Source organism: Choristoneura fumiferana, chromosome 8 (assembly GCF_025370935.1).
Source record: "Choristoneura fumiferana chromosome 8, NRCan_CFum_1, whole genome shotgun sequence".
Taxonomy (NCBI): domain Eukaryota; kingdom Metazoa; phylum Arthropoda; class Insecta; order Lepidoptera; family Tortricidae; genus Choristoneura; species Choristoneura fumiferana.
Window position 1 is genome coordinate 8,778,878 of NC_133479.1, and position 21,897 is coordinate 8,800,774.

Sequence of the window (21,897 nt, forward strand, 5' to 3'; positions counted from 1 at the left end):
GTTATTTTACTGCAGTATTGCTTATGCATTTAGCCTTGTTATAATATCTAGAGCTACCAAACTTTAAATTTTATTGCTTATTGTTAACTGAGATTAAAAATTGTGACAACCCATCGACGTGTGCGAGAGTCGCATCGTGACATTATAATAAAGGATACATAGGAAGCCGATTTTAGAAATGAAACCTGTGAAAATACTTTAAAAAATAAATAAATAATAGTGGCGAAAGTGGTAAAAATGTGTGCTATACTACAAAATAATTTCTGGCATTATATTTAATTTACTACTGATCCATCCGTATTACTAATTAAACATAAAAATGGTACCACTGTTAAGTGGTATTTTCTCAAATGTAATTCGTATTGCACCGCCCCTTTCACTCGCGTATTAAATGAGATAAGCGTCGGCGGGATGGCAACATACGAAGTTCGAATTTTGCATTACGTAGTAGTGCCAGATATCACACAACGTCATTCATGTTTTTCGTATTCGACATTCGTTACTTTACTCGTATTGTGATCGGATGTGTTCAGTGCGTTTTCTCGTGTTATGATATGTGTGTTTTTATGCTAAGCATTGAGGAGGATCGTACTTAGAATGAAATTGAAACTTAAAAATCAACATCTATAAAAAGTAGAAATATCTCCATAACGGTCGCATTTTTATTAGACTCATTTTACCTTTTCTAGAATGTCCGAAGTGCCCTACATGGTTTACCCTTAAAATGTCGACAAACTTTTAATCGAATATCAGTTAAAAGTCAACGTTTCCTATTTTTTCATTTCATCGAATATTCATTACCTCGAATGATTAAAATAAGTATTTTTAAATCACCGATTTTTAATTTCTGGAAATATTATTTAATAGATAGGTACTTTTGGCAGAACTTCATTTCATATTTTATTATTTCATACTTTTTTGAATGTTTTTTTTTATTTCTTTATTTTGTAGTGATTTATTATTGTTCGGGTCAAAGTTGCAACCTAACCTAACCTACTTTCCTGTTAGCGATTTATTTTTGTTGGGATCATAGTTCTAACCTAAACTAATTTACGGTAGCGATTTATATATGTATGTTAGAAAACCATCTCCATGTAGTTTGCAGTTATATTAGAAGTTCAAATAGGTATCCAAAGCACGGCAGTGTTGTGAAAACTCATTAAACTTTCCAATAAGCAACGTTATTCAAATAAAACATATGGTACAAAGAAGTAACCTTTTTTCAACCTGAGGATAACAAGGAAAGCATTCGAAAAACTTCGTAACAAAAGAGTAACGACTATATTTCTACTGCTGCTTCAGTTGAGCAGTTGAGCATTTTCCAATAGGTGAATTTAAGGGAACAAAAGGTACCTAATCCGCGTTTACGTACCTAAGAACTGGCAAATGGGTATAAGGTGTTTAAAAAACACGCACTTTAAAACGCTCGTTTCTGGAATGAAGACATTAATGAAGCCCTTAAAAACTGAGGAATATAGGTAGGTAAATGCATAAAATCAAAATAGTACAGTGTCACAGTATAATTTTGCGTTTAACGTCTTTTCATCTGAATTATTTTGATTTTTCAAACAATTTCATCTTTGAATTATTTGCACAAATACAAAACACACAATTTCAAAATGCCACCTAAGTTCATGGGTAATGTCTAATAACAACTTCCGTAGTCTATTTGAGAGGCGGAGTTTAATAGCAAAACATAATAGACGCGCCAATACGCCAATTACTGGCCCATATTTCACAGCTTAATTGAATTCATGCACCCACGTAGCATATTATTATTACCATTGTCCTCCGAGCCTGTCCAGTCATTTTGCATATTAGCTTAATAACGGCCCTTATCTGGCTAGGCTTTAATCGCATAATAATATTGTGATACGAGTTGCTATCTATCAGATATAGGCATTTACACTATTTGGCTTTATTCGTGTCAAGACATCGTACCTACTCAGGACCCGGTAATAACAGTGTCGGGACAAAGACTGGAAAAAGTTACGAAAAACAAATATACCTACCTACACAAATACAAAGGTACAAATGCACAATACAATACAATACAATACAATTACTCATTATTGTACACCAGAAATAGCAAGCGATGCAGAAAATAGGTACACAGAGAAAATTACAAATTACAAGGTAGGTAAGCAATAGGCGGTTTACCTGGTTGACTGAAGACTGGGAATGTGACACTGTAATTAAAACCCGCATTGAAATCGCCAGAACTGCCAGAAGCTCTTTTAGGACGTCTTGTAGGCTTTTTTAAATCTCGATTTAAGGCTTAAACTGACAGTTCTTGTATGGATCTGGACTTAAGACCACTTAAACCTAGATTAAAAAGCCTGCAAGTGGACGTTAATACCATGAAAAAGGCACTGACCAGTCGGAGTCTCAAAATTAGTTTGCGTACTCGCATTCTTAAATACTACATTTGGCCAATCCTCTTATACGGATGCGAGTCCTGGACTATCATAACGCATTCTAAAGAAAAACTAGACACATAGGGTGACTAATGAAGAGGTCCTACTACGTATCACCGAGAAATGATGTCTTTGGAATGGTTCCTCTTGCTTACGCATATTTTTTATTAATTCTATTTTGCATAATCTGTTTTCGCATATATAGTATTTGTGCCGAAACTGTTTTCGCTTAGCAGAATTCTTTTACGCATAACCAATGTAAACCGAATGGGCTTTACACATAATTTGCGAATTCCGAATATTTTTTAGACAAAAAATGACTTACGCAGAAGGTTACTTTCGCATAATATAATTTTGCCGATGTAATAAAATGAGTATTCTTTAATATACAACAGAAACGATGGTTTTCATCAACGTTGCTCTGTTTTTTTAACCGATTTGAAAAAGGTGGAGGTTATCAATTCGGTTGTATTTTTTTATCTTATTTATCTCACAACTCCATCGTTTATGAACTGTTTAGAAAATTTATTCTTGCGTTCGTCTAGGAATACTTTCGATTAGGTCCCATAAGCACCAAATTAGGATCTGATGATTGGATCTTAAGGAAACCGAGGGAACTATTCAAATATTGTAGGGACACCTATGGTAAATTGGATTTATTTAGTAGTAATTCGTGCATTTGCTCTTGAAAATCATCATTTGGTGAAGTGGAACTGCATGATGATGAAGACCACAGTTGACCATCGGACGGGTTGAATTTAAATTACTTTAACACAGTTGCTAAGCAATTTATACTCCTCGTAATGCATATGGTAAAATGGAACGGGTGGTGAAGCACAAGGACTCCTCAATAATTAACGTCTCTGCATCGGAAAAAGCAATCTTTCGTAAAAGGTGACAAGCAGTTGACATTATACTATTGTATCTTAGATTACTTAGACTAAAAAGCGTGAAAAAAAAATTTATAACAAAAAATTTAACTGAGTGCATAAAACCGGCCAATTGCGAGTCGGACTCATGCACCGAGGCTTCCGTATAAATATTTTTTATTCTATGATGTAACTAAAAATTTACGGTTTTCGCAATTTTCCCTTTATTTGTGCTATAAGACGTTGCTTCGTTCGTTCGTTGTTCAGCTCGATATCTCCACGCGTTCCTGAGAAAAAGGGTCTTGACAGACGGACGGACGGCAATAAAGTGATCCTATAAGGGTTCCGTTTTTTTCCTTTCGAGGTACGGAACCCTAAAAACCATGAAAATAATTTTCTACCAGTCTGAACTCGGTACCTCAGCGCCAGCCAGCAGGAGTGATTGAAGCCCAATATATAGTGCGTAGGTGAGGTAGAAGACTATAGGTCCACTCCCGCTGGCTCGTGCTGATGCACCGACCGAATCTTCGGGAGTGGACCGGCATCGCGAGTGCTGCCCATCTATTTCCCCTCGCTAGAGACAGGGACAAATATTCAGAACTGACTGCCAACCTACGCTAGTCGGAGAGGCATCATACGAAGAAGATTCTCGTAATGTAGGTTAGTTCAGGTACACAGACATTACTTATTCGAAACTAAAAAAGTCACACAACAGAAAAAAATTATATAGGCAAGTACATATTTTACAAAAGCGTCATGTTTTGAAATTGTAATAAGTAATTAATTAATGTAAAATGTAATCACGTCTTAATAACGTTCCATCAGGACAAAGAGATCCCCTACTTAAATGTTTCACTAGTAACGTAATTTTCAAAACAAATGTTCTCCTTCAAAATTAGGTAAGTAACATTATATTATATTATACTTCTCTTTTACAATTTCGCCTTCAAACATCCTATTTTTAGCGCTCCTTTCGTACCAAGATTTAATAAGATCCACAAACGTCTCTGTGACTTCCAAATTGTGCCATTCCAAATAACTTTCTCCTGTTTACAATTTCACTTCAAATGGAGCTTATTTTCCTTTGGTAACGTACCTACTTTCATTTACACGAGCTGTGCTTGTTTTCTAAAGTAGTTGCCCACCTACATGAAAACCACTTAACCATCATTAAAATGTCGAAATAATTATACAGGTATCGTAATTCTATATCCAAAGTTCACGTGACCCACAAACCATTCGGTTTAAGCCAATCGTTAATCCGTATTTGTTAACAGTTGTGGTTTGATTAGAATTGCATTACTCAAGTTACCTGCCATTGCCATAGTAAATTTTTAGGCATTTTTAAGTTTTAAATGCCGTAATTAATAATTAAAATTTCCCTAATAATTTAAACCATTGAAGTGATCTTTTTAAGTCCAATGATAAGTGAACCCAAACTAATCCCTTCCTTCTATGATAGATTTTCACTACCACTAATTTCATTAGCCCTAAAATTAAAAAGCCGAATTTTTTATTTTCCTTACCATTCATTAGCCCTAATTTTAACATTCCGAATTTACGTTATATTTAATTTCCCAACCCCTAAAATCAAAAAGCCTACTTTTTGTTTTCCTAAATATTCATTAGCTCTAATTTTAGCATTCCGAATTTACGTTGTACCTAAATACACTAATCCTAACATCAAAAAGCTAAAACATTATTTTGCGTCAAATGTATTGATTGGAACACCTTAATTTAGCAACATATTGAATGGCATCCATCCAACCTACTTTCCTAGTGGGCGTTATCTGGGCTGCTTTAAAAAAAAAACCTAACATCGAAGGCTAAGGCGGGAGCTACGCTCCGCTTCGCTCCCGCGAAAGCGCTAATCAATTCGGTATATACATGCTGTACATGTAATTAGATAACTTTAGGTCTATTAATGGAATAATCATTATTAGTTTAGTAACCATTATGTTTAGTTAACCATTAGGATGTAAAACTTTAGGACTAGTAATCAATTCGGATATACGAGTTTAGCTGTCATGATATTAGGGCTAATGAAAATTATATCTAACGTTGGTATTCCTAGTGAAATTAGCTTTTATGATATTCGATCTAGTGAGGGTGAACCTGACTAAAAACTACAGAAACCTATCGACAATTATTATTCCAATTGTTCAAAAAAAGGTCACCGACTAAGAAAACCAATACATTGCTTCACCGCCCTAATGTTCAATGACATTGCACCTCATAAAACGACAAGGTGTAGTGTCGTTAACAAACCAACTGGACAATCAACCCTCGGTAAGTATTCATTAAGAAGGAATGTTTAAAAGAAACGGCGCAGCCTTTACCGATCACTACCTTATTTCCATAAGCGCTCCAAATACTTTCAGATTCACGTGGCTCAACTTTTTCTTCTTGCACCATCGCAGTTCTCTTCACTAACATTTCATCACCTCATAAATCTAATAAAGTAACGACACTCCCGTGCGTTTAATCGGTTTAATGCTCACTGCCAATGAACCTTTAATGTTTATTTACGAGTGAAAACGATAGGTGTTACGTTTATAACTTGACGGCAATGAACTTGACGCATTCACTGCCGACATCTCGAGGTAGGAATGGAATCCTCTCAATCATTAAATTGATGGTTATTTTTATCTTTTGATAACAAGAGTTATCATTTTCCGATTTTTTAATGATTGTGTTAAAATATTTTTCAACACGTCTTACTAACTAAGTGTTGAGGCCGTATCAAAATTAAAGGAACCTGAAATTAAATTGCTTCCGACTTATCCAGACTTTCATTCTCAACTTTGACGTTAATGCTTATCGTTAACGTGTCTAGCTTTATGGGGAATCAAGCGCGATAGAATTTCAGTGCAGATAAACCTAGTTTCAAGTGGTCGCTGAACTGCGAATGCCATGCCGTTTAGCTGTTGTCCAATCTCTTCCAACTATCAATGCTAATGAACTATGGTTTATCACGACCGAGCAGCCTTAAACTTAGCACAATATGTTTAACTTAATCCAAGTTAACCTAACAGATTATTTAGTATATATTTACATATTTTTAGAACCAAAAATAAACAGCTATAGAAAAGTCAATTAAGTAACAAAAAAGTATTCCAACATATTACAGTAAGTATCTACATAAAATTATATTAAGACTGTCTGAGTGATGAAACTAAAAATAAACCCTGACAAAACTAATTTCATTCGCGGCTACAATAATATGATCGCTGTCCAAAATGCGTGAAGCAATAGAATACATTTTCGGGCCCATCAAACTGACCCGAATTAGAGCAAATGTCGGCGCTAACGACTGCAATTATGGCATTGTTTATCTGACCATCGGCGGCGCCGGCGCCGGTCCGGAGACTCCACGTCGCCGAAAACGCCGAAAACGATGGAAAACCATAAAACTGGCTTGACAAGCATAACAGAATTCCACGAATAAACGAACTCCAAGTAGAGTGCAAAAACGTCTACAGACTGCAAATAACAATGTCAGATTTTGAATTCAGAAATAACATTTCTTCAAAGACAACTATTTACAGCATGTACCTATTCGATTAGAGGCCAGTATAAAATTAAAAACATGCTTTAATAAAAACAAACTAAACATCCTATGACAAGGGATAACATAAATTTAAACACGTTGCTAATTAGAGATGAACTGCAGGGGCACGCGAGGTACCGCGGACAATTCGCGATGACGCGGCACCGCATTTAGAGCGGTGCTGGCAGTCGCCCGCGCCGCCCGTGTCATCTCGGGCTCTTCCCGTGTCTCCCGGCCTTCGAACTCTCTGCCCGATCAACCATACTACCTAAGACTAGAACGCTGACTGTGACTCTTAAGTCTTGTATACTTAACATAGCTGCTTTCTAAAAATCAAGAAAATACCTACCTACAGCAAGAATATGCGAATTATGCAAATGAAGTAAGGTATCTGTTTGGCCTATATTTTTGGCACGTGATTGACCGATATTGGTGATACCTAAGTACCTACATCGTTTTTGTCACTAAAATCGTCTTCATGACTGAAGAAATAAAGCTATCACCAATGACAGCATAAACTGGGTTACTTTGTCATTTGTCCTGGTGGATATTTAGCTCTAAAAAAAGCTAAAAATTTACTACTGTTTTGGCAGACATTCTTCGTTTCATATGGGTCCCACACTACACTTGCAGGAACAATAGCCCAGAACCCACACTGAATATATTATGCTTAGAAATAGGTAGGGTTCTCTTAACACTGGATAAATATATATATACACGTAGATACTTACAAAGGACCCCGGACCTACGAGTAAAGCATAGAAAATGTGGTTTCAGTTAAATATGAAAATTATGTTATAGATTTCAAAGTCCTGAACAAAAGTCTCTAAGGGTGCTACCTCTGTGGGTCCCTTTTAGAGTTTAGTTTAGTTTTTTAGACACTTTTGTTCAGGACTTTGAAATCTAACATATCAAAATCTTAGGATATTTAACTGAAATCACATTTTTCATACTTCAGGTCCGGGGTCGTTTGTACAGAACCGTCTGTGCGCGAGTCCGACTCGCACTTGGTCAGTTTTTTTGTAAGTTTTTGAAAAGTACAAGTTGAATTAAAGTATTACGTAGTGACACAGCAACGTCTACGTTCAGTTAATAATTGTTATATATTATGCCACCGATGTAACTGATTTGATGAATACCTATAGCTCAACATTTGGTGTAAATAAATACTGTTTAACTCGCTTTCATTCGTGCTTACACTGTACAATGATGCACTCGTGAAGAAAATAGTAAATAGTGCTTTTGCAATGAGCCATCTGGTATTGGAATGAATCTAATAAAGACACTAAAATACTTGGCATCCATATCGAACAGTGAACATTTTACAGCGTCTAAACTGAACACAATAGCTTTATGTTCACAATTTATATTCAGATAATGTCTTTTAACGATCGGACCACGAACGTGGCCGGCCCGGGTTGAAAAATACAGTTGCGTAATGCTGAAGCCTGTCCTAGTTTCAGGAACATCGACCAACCCATTTTAAGGAAATTTTATTAACTGGCCACTTATGTCTTATTCCTGTTATACTCGTCGGAATTGTAAGCCAAGGAAAACTTTGGTACAATCGATATTTGAACACCCACTGTGTCTATACCTACTTTTGATCCATTGTGGTGTTTGTTAAAGTCAAATGACGACTTAATTATCTATTAAGATAAATTGGAATGTGTTATCGTTGATTCTATAACATGTTTCTATTGATCTCTTCGTGTGCGCGACGGAAGAGTTACCATATTGAATGTAAATTTCCAGCGTATGTCAGAAGTTTTATGTTCCCAAGCATTGTGTAGATAGGCCGGCTTAACGATCGGCCCGCGCTCGTGGCTGTCCGGGGTTAGAATAACGACTGCATAAACTGCAGGGCTACTACGAAACTCGAAACTCGAAGTTCGTATCGTACCGTCTCTCTCGCTCTCGTATTAAATAGTACAAGTGTCAGAGGGACCGCACGACACGAACTTCGAGTTTCGAGTTTCGTAGTAGCCCTGCTAGTCGCGTGCTCGGCCGGGAAGGGAAGTGGTTTTTTATTCGAAGCGCGCAGAGGTGCGTCGGCCATTTGCCTGTCATTGCCGGCGACCGGCGCCCTCAACAGGTTCACCGTACATTCAAATTACACACACGCTAATGACTATTCAACCTATAATAACTGTACATCCTACCAACTGTTGATTCATACATGAAATTTTGCTGTAACTGCGGTGTCATTGCGTTGGCTGTTATGGATTAAGGTACGCAGTGAGGTGTAACCCGCGCATGCTTTATAAATGTTGTAAGGTTAGGCACTTTTACGTTGATGATTTTATTACTGGGTCACGTTGGTTCATTTAAGTATTTTAAGTGGGCAAGGTATTTTTGTAACATTGGACACTTTTAAGAATGCAAATTTGCTTGCATTATTGATAATAAGCAGAGAGCGGAATTTTCATGTCAATTTTTGACCTGTCATAGTGCTCACTTATCGTCTTCCGATATACATACATATATCGACACACATTGCAGGTGGTAGGGCCTTGTGCAAGGTCCACCCGGATTGCTACCACCATCTTGCTCGCTAATCCTGCCGTGAAGCAGCAGTGCTTGCACTGTTGTGTTTCGGCGTGGAGAGTAAGCTAGCCGGTGAAAGTACTGGCACTTGAGGTATCCCATCTTAGACCTCTAGGTTGGCAACGCATCTGCAATACCCCTGGTGTTGCAAATGTTTATGGGCGGTGGTGATCTCTCCGAGTCGAATAAAAAAAACACAACATAGGTACTAAAGAATATTAAAAGTAGAGGTAAACAAAAGGCAGCCTTAAGTTAAAGAACGATCTCTTCCAATTAGCTTTCTAACAGTTGAAAATGTTAAATAGACAAATGCAATGAATAATTAATGGATAACAATTTCTAATTTAATAGTTTCAGTTCAGTTTTTTTTTTCAACTTTAATGTTGAAATTCTTTTATATAATGTCTCAAAAATGAAACAAATGTTTTTTTTTCATATTTTCTGCTTTTAAAATACTCTTTTACAGTCAAATATCCATTTGTATGCGGAAAAAGAACGCTCTTCATAACATGATATTACGACAATCTAATTTAAAGTCTAATATATCGATATCATTTAGGTAAAGTCGATAAGTAAGAAGTCAAATAATGCTATGAAAATTCCGCTCTCTGGTAATAAGTTCATCGTACTATTATTTGAGAGCAATCAGCGAGAAAAGTCGTCAACACGGCGCTACCGGGCGGTTTTTGACACAAAATCGCACAGGAAGCAAGCTAGTTTCTTGTCACCGAAATAACACGAGTCACAGTGTGGCGCCGTCGCCGTCGTAGGTCAAGATGAGTATTTTCGTGCTCGCCTTGATACAGGGCTACCGCATATCATACGCATCAGTTTAATATTAACTCTTTCGTCAGTCACCGAACTCGAAAGAGCCGAAGTCGAATCCGATTGGCACGCTGATCCCGTGATGACTTCCAGACGAAATTGTTTAACGTACCTACTCGTAATAGTTCTTCTAATTTAAATAAACGCTTCCTATAGCTAGGTACTTACTTGCAAAGCTATTTTAACTTTACCGTTCGTTAATTGGTATTACCTTAAATAAAATACGGTTTACGTGGAATGCTACAAATTGGAAGGGAAAGAGGAGCTGAAAATGTACTTATACAATTTGATGACGGTGAGGTATTACCGCCCGGCCCAAGAAGCTTGCGCAACTAACGTCATGGCTTCTAATTGTCGATTCGAGTTACATTTTATCTCAAACAATATTTTTTTGACAAAATTTTAACGTCATTATTCTTTTCACCGCTATCACTGTTCACATTTCATTATTTTTTGGGAACGCTACGCATTTTAACTTTTCCCCGCAGGCCTTCATCAACTGGAATTTAAATGACAACGAACCAATATCATCATCACAAAAGCGAATTAAACTTCGGGACGAAAATGACAACCATTAAATAGACATTATGACTACTTTTTATGTGTCATGTCAAAGAGTTTCACTTTTAATATTGACTCAAATTAGCTGTGTCTGCCGACTAAATTACGTTTAGATAAATAAAACTACTTTTTATGACTAGAAATGGTGTTAACTTTGATTTTTCGTTAATTTTTGTTTTGTGTTTCTATCTTTCGTCAAGTAGATAATAAATATTGATACCTACCTTACTGTAACTTCGCAACTAACGTCGATTCGTCCCATCATAACAGGGCTATTCTACTTTAAGTAACCATTAATGTTTTGTGAAATATAAAGTATACTTAGTGATTACTTTCAAGTGTAAATAACTTATATAATGACTGAAATAACTAAATTTAATTTTCTAAAACAAAACAACTTTAAATTTAAAGAAATTTTGTGAAAAAATTGGCAACTCAGCGGAAAATACACCGATTTCCATACAAATGGCGGGGACATGCATGTCCACTGCGTTACCTACGTTATAGATAATAATGATTACTTTTGTATGTAGTGATAATTCTAAATGTGAGCTTAATTATGTGCCTATTTAAATGTTTAATGATAAAACCGAGCACTTTACCGTTATCGAAAAAAAATATTTTTAAGCGCACATTACAAAAAAATGACTGGTCAACGAAAAGTAGAATGACCCACCAACGACCGACTGGAGTCCCTAATTAATTGACGTAATGTCAGGAAAGCACGCTTGATAAATAACAAGACATTGACCTCTCTCTTTGCTAGTATCAGAATTAGCATACCTACACTTGTACCAACGGAGACTGTACCCGCGAGCTATTACGAATATATGCCGAGTGCGAGATATTTTTGCCAGCGCAGGCGCAGCTGTCCGATGCGACCGCCACTCACTTGGCACATAGATCGACGCAATCATTTCATTGCTAACAGACTTTGCTGATTAAGTAATAAGTACAATGCAAATTATTTATATGGAAACTAGAGCTACATTGTCATTTGTTTTACAGTTACGAGTAGGTACACGGTGCGAGACCCGGTTAGTAGGTAAATAAATAAGTAAGTAGGTATCATGATTACATCTGAATAGTGACTGTCGTGTCGCTGTCACCACGCGAACAGAGTTCGTGGTCATATCAAGCACCCAGTTTTCAGGGTTCCGGAGCCAAAATGGCAAAAACAGAACCCTTATAGTTTCGCCATGTCTGTCTGTCTGTCCGTCCGCGGCTTTGCTCAGGGACTATCAATGCTAGAAAGCTGTCATTTTGCACGGATATATAAGTAAACTATGCCGACAAAATTGTATAATTAAAAATTCAAAAATATTTTTTTAGGGTACCTCCGATAGACGTAATGTGGGGGTGATTTTTTTTTCTCATCCAACCCTATAGTTTGGGGAATCGTTGGATAGGTCTTTTAAAACCAATATGGGGTTGCTAAGACGATTTTTCGATTCAGTGATTTGTTTGCGAAATATTCAACTTTAAAGTGCAAATTTTCATAAAAATCGAGCGTCCCCCCCCTCTAAAATCTAAACCGGTGAGTGGAAAAATTTTAAAAAAATCAGGATGGTAGTAAGTTTATCGAACTTTCAAGGAAAACTATAACGGCTAAGTTTTCTTGAGAATTCATAAAATATACGTAAACTTGGAAAATTCCGTATAAAATACGAAATCCTTAGAAAAATATTACATAATTTTTTCGTAATGGCTACGGAACCCTATTTTGGGCGTGTCTGACACGCTCTTGGCCGATTTTCATTCTGGGATGGGCTTCGAGTGTGTCGGTTGGGTATTTGCGTGTTGTTTTCTGCTTTATACAGTTAGTAATGTATGTTTTCATCGATAAAAATAATTATTGGACTGTATTTCTTATTGTCCTATGTGTTTACTTTCTATCTTATCTAGCTTTATTTAATAGGTGCTTTAATGTTCACGTGAGCGTGGCCTAGGGTTAAAGGGCATTGAAACCTTTTTATTATCTTATTCTTAAGTATGCTTTAACAAAATTCCCAAACAATTTGTTGAAAACCTTACGCATGCGTGCGCAACAAAAATATTTATCAGCGGCTCAGCTTGTTCAAACCGTGTTTGTTGTTTTTCTACGAGTGAGTCGAGAATTGAGTTTGTTGATGTTAGAAAACAAGTATTGAGGTGTATCACTTTGCAGTGTGAAATAAATTTCCAAAAGTTGTTTAGTTTATATATATTATATTATATTAGCTACGTACATCCGGCGCCGAAGACGCCTTATATTTATTATTGCGCGAGAGTCTACAATATGGCGTTTTGGCGCTATACGCAGCTAAATCGCTGCGCCCTCGCAGTGACATCGTTGCACGCTCGCGGCGATATCGTTGCGCGCTCGCGGCGAAATCGTTAAGCAGCGTTTCCACCAATAACGAGAGAGGATGTCTGGGTTCATTTACCTCGCCTAGCTCCAATTAGCTGTTTCCACCAGAGATGTGCTGTGCGAGGATGTATAATTGAGGCGTTTCTATTGGTTAATGAAAAACATATTCCTCGCAACACATCTTCGCACATTATTGGTGGAAACGCTGCTTTACGCGCTCGCAGCGAACTCGCTGCGCGCCCGCCTCGCTTTCAACTCGCCCGCAAATCGCTAGTGTGACAAGGCTCTAACTGATTACACGTACCTATAGGTAGGTGTAATAAGTTAGAGCCTTACGCTCGTCGCCACCAGTTTTGGACCTGGCAGGCAACCCTAGACGATTTTACTGCTGGAATATAATTGCACTTCCTAGAGAACTCTGTTTGCGTTAATAATAATAATAATAATAATAAACGTTTATTGCAGACCAGGGTCCATAGATTGTTAGTAACATGTAATCTCATTTAAAAGGGTTAGTAACACAAAGAAATAAAATGTTAAGCATGAAATCATTGATATTCAAACACCTTAATCTTGCCTTTACTCATTAAATCGTATCATTCCACGTGAACTTTGCGAAACGTCATAAAACACAACATTAACGCCTTCCGCACATTATTTACGTTTACTTGACGGTGCGGTATTCAAATTCATTGTAGTAAATCAATTGTCTGGTTTCTGTTTACTACTCTCCCCTAATTAAGATGTTTCGTAATCCCTTTGGAATAGTTCCGTCAAAGGACTTTGCAGCAAACATACAATCCATTATGAGCACAAAACAAATAGTACTTATGTAAATGAGGTTCATAGCTCCTCATTTAACTTGTCTATGGCCTTGCTTTTGAAAGTTGTCAGTTGGATTTGAACATAGAAGGTTATGAAAAAAAAATATTATGGCAAACGATATTTTAATACTGAAGAAAGGAAATACTAAGTTGACTTGGGTCCCCAGAGCCCGCGCCTTCACCACGCGCAGCCATAAAGTGTCCAATTTAATGGCTATCAATAATGACCGACTTTACGAGCCGTACCTACTACCAATTTACGACACATTGGCAACCAGCCGACCCAGTAACTGTGCTCATTGTACATTGCAAGCATTGCGAAAATGGAAAAAATTGAGGCACGATTCAGTAACGGCGCGGCGTGGGGTTCCAAATGTCATAACTACCTGCCTCATGTAGCTCTTAATATCTTATTTTCAGTTTTTAGTTTTAAGATCCCGAAATCTTAATTGCAAGGTTGATATTGTAGGTAATATTTGAAATAGCGGTGCCGTACAAGTTCCAAAAAAAATCTGCAAAATAATACCTAACTGAAATAGGTACCGAGTGACTCGGGAGACGTGAGCTGGATCAATATTACACTCTCAGTACCTAGTTGATAATGGATTGTTCACAATCATATTTAAGTAAAACCGCACAATTTAAATTACGAATTGACGATGAACTCAGTAAATATTTTAGTACTTTTGGTTTTCAATATTAAAAAAATATATAAGTATCTCACTAAGTAATATTGATACCATAAAGTAGCCTAAAAGTAACAGAATCACTTAGGGTCAGTCCCGTTCACGTCTCCCGAAACACCCTGCATATATATACAATGGATTTATGATCGGGACTCTACTAACATGTAGGTAAATTATACATGTGGATCTTTAACACAGTGTCACGAGGAAGGCTAGACGTAATAAACTTTTATTGCCGTCCCTATACAATCGACCAAAAAATGGTTAACTCTCTTTTTTATTGTTTCTTCATCAAGAAAAAGAAAATACGGCCCATTGATTGACTCATTTTTTTAATGTTTTAGTTGAATTTAAATTGACACAGAACTGCACATCTAAGGTATTTCTTGTTTAACTATAAGTTCAAGCTCAAAAATATCTTGACCTCTTACCACTTTCTCGCAGCAATGAACAATACTGGGACAGTTTGAATTTATTCCAATTAGTGACAGTGATTACGTTTTTACCCGCACTGCATAGGTAATGTTGATCCAGTTTAATAATATTAAACATATTATGTAGACGTAGCGCAATACCACAGACCACAGTATATCAGGTAACAAAAACAAGAGTTTTTGTCAAAAAGAAATCTGAAGCCGCCGACCGGTCAGACATGGCATCCGTTCTACCGTTCAGTGCCAAATGGCTCTAGCCCGCATCAATCTGATCCCAAACAACTGACTTTGTTTTTGAACAAATACAATAAAACTAACTAACTATATTATAGCCTATTCCGGAGCTGTGGAAACGTAGTCATAACGAATAGCTATCGTTTACAAAACGTCAAAACAATCGATAGGTCGAAATTAATTATATGATTTATGCTGACTTACTGTTGCATAAAGCTGGCCTGGTAATTAGCACTGTTTAGAAATATACGTGAATATGTGTTACTAGCTGTAGCCCGCGTCTCCGTCCGTGATTAATTAGTTTATCGTTATTCCGTGGGAACTATTTATGCACTATGCAACTTTCCGCATAAGAAACTATCTTAGGTCTCAAATTATATCCATGTCAAATTTCATCGAAACCAGATAAGCGGTTTAAGCTTTAAAACGTAACAGGCAGATAGAAAGACGGAGTTACTATCGCACTTATATTATTAGTAACGTAGTAAAGGGTATCTAACTAAGCTGATGAACGAAAATACAAACTGAAACATGGATGCACAGAAAAAACCCAGAAAAAGAAACCAGCGCTGGGAATCGTATCCATGTCCTCAGCGTTCCGTGCTGCGTGCCATACCCCTACACCACCACTGGACAGGAGTCTAGACACAAATTTCTCCCAAGCACCACACATTACAGCCTGCTTTTTAGGGTTCCGTAACCAAAGGGTGCCAACGGGACCCTATTACTGAGACTCCGCTGTCTGTATGTCTGTCTATCTATCCGTCTGTCACAGGGCTCTATCTCTGAAGCCGTAAAAGTTGACACTTGAAAATTTCACAGATTATGTATTACTGTGGCCGCTATAACAACAAATACTAAAAATAAAATAAAGTTACAAATTAAAGGGGGTCGTCATACAAGAAACGTGTTTTTTTCAGCGTTTTTTTGGTTGCTAGGAGTTATTAGCCGTTGCTAAGGCGACCGAGTTGTCGTTTGAATATTTACCTTTAAGTTTGCGATTTTAATGATGTTTTATAAAAGCTTCGATAATATACTATAGTGACTGTCTGATTGCGTGGTTTATATGTTTTTGTGCAAAATTAATAAAGCAATTTATGAACCACAAACCCCAATAAAGCCAACTTTAATCACTATGTTTACCTATTGTTTTTTACAGTAAAAAAAACATAGTAAGTATTTACACACACTACACTTTTTTACACTATTTACAAGGTTTATAATACAGTTTAAAATTTATTCACACTAGTCGAGCTTCTTATTATTTAATTTAATTACACAACATACGAAAAGTCCGCCGAATTTCCCGCGAATGACAGCAATTTTTTTTTTGATCCGCGCTCGGCGCTTTTAGAGCAATAGATTCAGAAGCAAACAGCCAGAACCAAAGAGGATAAGAATTCAAATTGTTTTTAATTTGAAATACTTGCACAAGTGCTTACGGCGATATTTTTAGAAGCTTATTTCTTTAGCTTGCCCTGTTTGTTTATTTATTTATTTATTGTTTGTTTGGGTCAAATCTTGAAAGCTACATTTGACCCACTTCCAGTGGTCCGATCGACTTGAAATTTGGCATACTTATGTAAATTTGGTGACAATACAATAATCTGGTAGTGACATCTTGTCTAGATTACCTCCCATAGACGTAAAGTAGGGTGTTTATTTTTTCTCATCCAATCTTGTAGTATGGAGTTTTGTTGGATAGGTCTTTTAAAACCATTGGGGGTTGCTAAAACGATTTTTCGATTCAGTGATACGTTTGCAAAATATTCAACAATAAAGTACAAATTTTCATTAAAATCGATCGTCTCCCCCCCCTCTAAAATTTAAACCGGTGGGTGGAAAAATTTGAAAAATTCAGGATTGTAGTAAGTAAGTATATCAAACTTACAAGGAAAACTATAACGGTTAAGTTTTCTTGAGAATTATTAGTATTTTAAGAGTAAATATAGCAGCCTAAGGTATAAAATATACCTAAACTTGGAATATTCCGTACAAAATACGAAACCCTTAGAAAATTATTACTTAATATTATCGTAATGGCTACGGAACTCTATTTCGGGCGTGTGCGACACGCTCTTGGCCGTTTTTTTATTTTGCCTGCCCTGGAAACATAAAATACATTTTACCTTTCGGTAGAATCTTGACTGAGTATCTTTACTTGTGTGTGACAGTCGTGGCGTGTGCAGGCGCTGATCCCTCAGCAGCCAGCGGTGGTGATTCTTTAGGTGTCTGCAATAAAAAAGATGCTTTCAGCAAAATAACTCAGTGGGTCGGTCAGCATAGCACGTAACCTAATTTTAGAATGATCGTGACGTAAGAATGCTCGTAATATCCTCTCTTTAGTTATTTATGTCAGTGAATTCATATCGAAAGGTCATGTGCGGTTAAGAATGTTATGCACCCCGTAAATCCTTACGTAAACTGCCGTGATTTAAAGCTCGTAAGTAGCCACATTCCATCTGTATTGTCCTGTGATATTGATGTTAAGTGCGATGTCACGTAATATAATGCTTGCGGTCTAGAACAAAGTCAAAATTTCGTTAAAATTATGTACTAAACTTAAATTTTCTCTGTTTCATTTTCATTATACACATTTGTCAATAATTTATCCCCTTCTCGACTAAGTATACGTTATTTAGGTTAACATTCATTTTCGAGCTTGTAACGATCCGACGAAAGAAACTAGCTGATAATGTCTTCACAGAACGTTACGACGAATAGTAATAACCTAATAACCCATCTCACTTTGAAGTATTCTTAAAACTCCGTCTAATAAATTTGAGGAATTTAACAAAGCACTTTACCTAAATCGTTACGTGATTCGCCGAATTTCTACGAACTTGAAAACGGACATGTGCCAACATCGCATAAATTAAACTTGCTTGCGCCAAAAAATTAGGAAATGAATGGCTTAAGTTTTTCCGTTCAAACGATTTTAACTTTAGCTCAATGGTATTGAACCAGTGATGAAACGTTCGCTGTAAGGGCATGGAGGGCTCTCAACGAACCCTGTCGAGGCGGTCACTTCTCGCGAGACCCTCGAGATGAGGACGACAATCGAGCCACAAGCTGCTCTGTAAACAGTGCGCCGCGGGGTATCAATGAATGTGAACACGGTGAATTGAATAACCTAGTTAATGTAAGCAATGAATGACTCAAACTATATACCAACGATATGTGTGTTATAACTCCTAAAAGTTTGGGAAAAACGTGCCGTAGTTCCCACGCATACTTAGAGCGGGTTCGGGGCTTTGCAAAAGAAATAGGTAGCTAGGTACTGTTCAAGGAAAGTGTAGGTGCTTATAGTTTCTTGCATCTTGAACCATTCCTTCTTTTATATTAGCTTATTGTATGCGTTTTTAACAAACTAAAAACGCCTAAATGCTCTGTCTCACACAGTGCCGTATGTATATATATCTCTCTCTCTCTCTCTCTCAAACGACATGGCGTCGCATAGCCTTTATATCAAAACGGCTCCATAGAAAATCATTACTATTATTAATTATTTTATGAGTAATTATCACGTTTTGCAAAAAATAAACGAATTAACTGCTTCATTGGGATTTACTTTATTCCAAGACTAAACATTTGGTCCTTCGAACCGGATTTACTTTATTACAAGTATACTTCTAATGTATAAAGTATAGTATACTTCTATAAAGTCAACGAGAAGATGTTCGATGGAAGACGTCTACATATAGAAGTAAGTATGTAAAATTGTTAAACTCGTTCGATCACTTTACATAGACCCTCACACAAATTTGGATATACACGACTCACAAATCCAGTAGTAACTGTAACATGTAGAGACGCCGCTGTACCCAAGATTTGCAGTTTACGTATAGCCGAAAGCATTAACAATTTGCTTGTAAACACGGCATCCAGCCGCCTCCGACGGCCGTCTGACGAGCAACACATATATCTGTTCCGTCAAATTTATCCGCTACTACTACTTAGGGTAATTCGAACGCTAATAGAGTCGACCTTGGCAGTCGTAAATATTTATAACATCTTTACGACGACGGTCAGTGTGAATGTATTCTAAATCTGAACTTTACCGTTTGAAAAATAAGCCCGCAGTAAGGACAAGGAATAGTTCAGGGTTTCAATTCATCAGCTAACAAACCATTGCCGCGAGGCAAATACCTAACACTTGTGTTTAATAATCAAAAAGATTCTTCATTTCTTGTATATTTCTTGATTCTTCATTTAAGTATATATTTATCTATATATACAACTATATAGACAATACCTACTGTCTATATCTGCTGTCTAAATTGTCTAGTAGCACCCATAGTACCTACAAGCTTTGCTTAGTTTGGGGCTAGGTCAATTGGTGTAATTTGTCCAATACTTACAATTATTTAGTTATTTATTGTTTTTCTATTACATAAACATAACATACGAATCTAAGATATGTTCTTAGTAACCATATCATCGATGACTAGAAAAACTGCATACACGTAGATTATAAAAAAACTTATACCTTCATACTCGCTTCGAGAATCGAACTCGGTCGTATTGAAAAATGAAACTTACATTATTTGTATTCGGATATCGATTGCGTAGGTAACAAGTAGCAAATGTTATTATGAAGCATGGCAATAATTAACAAAAAATGATTTTTTTGGACATCACAAATTTCTAAGGTATCCAACAAAACGACATCCCATCCTTGATAGCATGCCGAGCGCAGCGGGCATCTAAACAAGATGACGAGCCTCAGCGCACGGCACTAGCGTTTTAATGAAGTGTCACGACGAGGGGCGGCTGTTACTGCCTTCGCACAGTTTTTTCACGCCGAACTCGTGAGATATAATTAAATAATGGATGTAACAAAAAAAAATTTTTTAACAAAAAAGTAAACCGACTCCAAAAAAATAAAAAATAACATAAAATGGAACCGACTACAAAACCCTTGAAAATATTTTTCTAGGTAAGTAGGTACGTACTAGCTCGAAGTCGGTGACTCAGCACGAGCCAGCAGGAGTGGGACAATTCACAATAGTCGTCTACCTCACCTACATACTATGTGGGTTTCAATCCCTCCTGCTGGGTCGTGCTGAGTCACCTACTTCGAGCTAGTACGTACCTACTTACCTAGAAAATAATTTTCAAGGGTTTTGTAGTCGGTTCCATTTTTGTTATTTTTTTATTTTTTTGGAGTCGGTTTAACTTTTTTTTTTAAATTCTTTATTTCTCACTTTTTAGTGATTCGTAGCCAAAGAACATCTCACAACGATTCCATTAAGCCCAACACGACTTAGTTACGTTGTTTTATAACAGAGTTCCGTTGCCTACCTTCTGGCTTCAGCATCAGATCAGTTCGAAAGAATCATTAACTTAAAGCTTCTTCTTAGTCGCTTATCTAGGTAAGTATATTAATCATGATAATTTAAATTTAACCCGTGAAATACTTGTTATTGATAGTAGTAGTTCCGTTGGTCAAATCTGGTCTTCATCATCAGTTCCACTTCACCAAATTATGATTTGCCAGAGCAAATGCACGAGTTACTGCTAAATATATCCAAATTACCATAGGTGTCCCTACAATATTTGAAGAGTTCCTCGATTTCCTTAAGATCCAATCATCAGATCCTAATTTGCTGCTTATGGGACTTAATTGAAAGCATTCCTAAACGAACTCAAAAAAAATTTTCAAATCGGTTCATAAATGACGGAGTTCTGAGGTAACAAACATTAAAAAAAAAAAAAAAAAAAAAAAAGAAACTACTGAAGTGATAACCTCCTCCTTTTTTTGAAGTCGGTTAAAAAAACATTTCTTGAGCACTCTTTAACATGTCACTTTCTCATACTACCAGTGCTTTAGGAATTCGGAAAGACCATTGCCTAGAAAAATGGTTCGCAAGAAACTTGGCAGAAACTTTTTTTGAACGAAATATATAATTAGAAAGAAATATATAAAAATATTTAGATTAAAGATAAAAATTACATAAAAAATTACAGAGATGTATGGGGTCCCTTAACAACTAAAATAAGGCTTTATGGCTCGCAAGTACGTTTTAATTACCACGACGCTTCAGTCATTGACTAGACCAAACGCGGGGAAAGTCAAGCGTCTAAACAAATGTAGAGGTTATACAAAATGGATCACTCAACTTGATGCGTAACTAAAAGGGGAATAGAAAATGTCACGTGATTTGAATTGAAATACCAGGTGCCTAACGCCTATATGACCTACTAACTTTATGTGGTTCTTTATAAGAGCTTAGAGAAATTTGATAGCTTCTTAGTAAAAAGATTACCTACGTTTCAGTGGTAAGTACCTATAAACTTTTAGTAGGTTAGGCTCCTCACTCAAAAACGCATGCGCGTTAGTGCCAGAAGTGGTTAAAGTGAGGGTTTTTTGACAGGCGAGTTATCGCTAGATGGCGTTAGTAACGAGAGGGCCGTTACAGTCTGGCTTGGATCATGTATTCACTGTAGTGTCATCCCTTTCAAACCAGGGAGCAAAAAAGGGAGGGCACTACTGTGTTGCCACTTTTTAATTTCTACTCTTTTTTGCCAGACTATAGTTATTAAACCCATCAATGTTGTCAAACGGACCTTACGATACTAGCACGATATCATTTCTAT

At 36.8% G+C, this 21,897-nt stretch overlaps 1 protein-coding gene across 7 annotated transcripts in view; it reads right to left on the reverse strand.

The window, feature by feature from the left end:
* Window positions 1-21,897, reverse strand: part of LOC141430352 (potassium voltage-gated channel protein Shab-like) — a 77,707-nt gene that overhangs the window by 25,196 nt on the left and 30,614 nt on the right. For all 7 annotated transcript variants that reach the window (XM_074091019.1, XM_074091013.1, XM_074091017.1 and 4 more), the window contains exon 2: window positions 17,427-17,529. The gene's annotated coding sequence lies outside the window, so the exon portion shown is untranslated. The remainder of the gene's footprint in view (window positions 1-17,426; window positions 17,530-21,897) is intronic.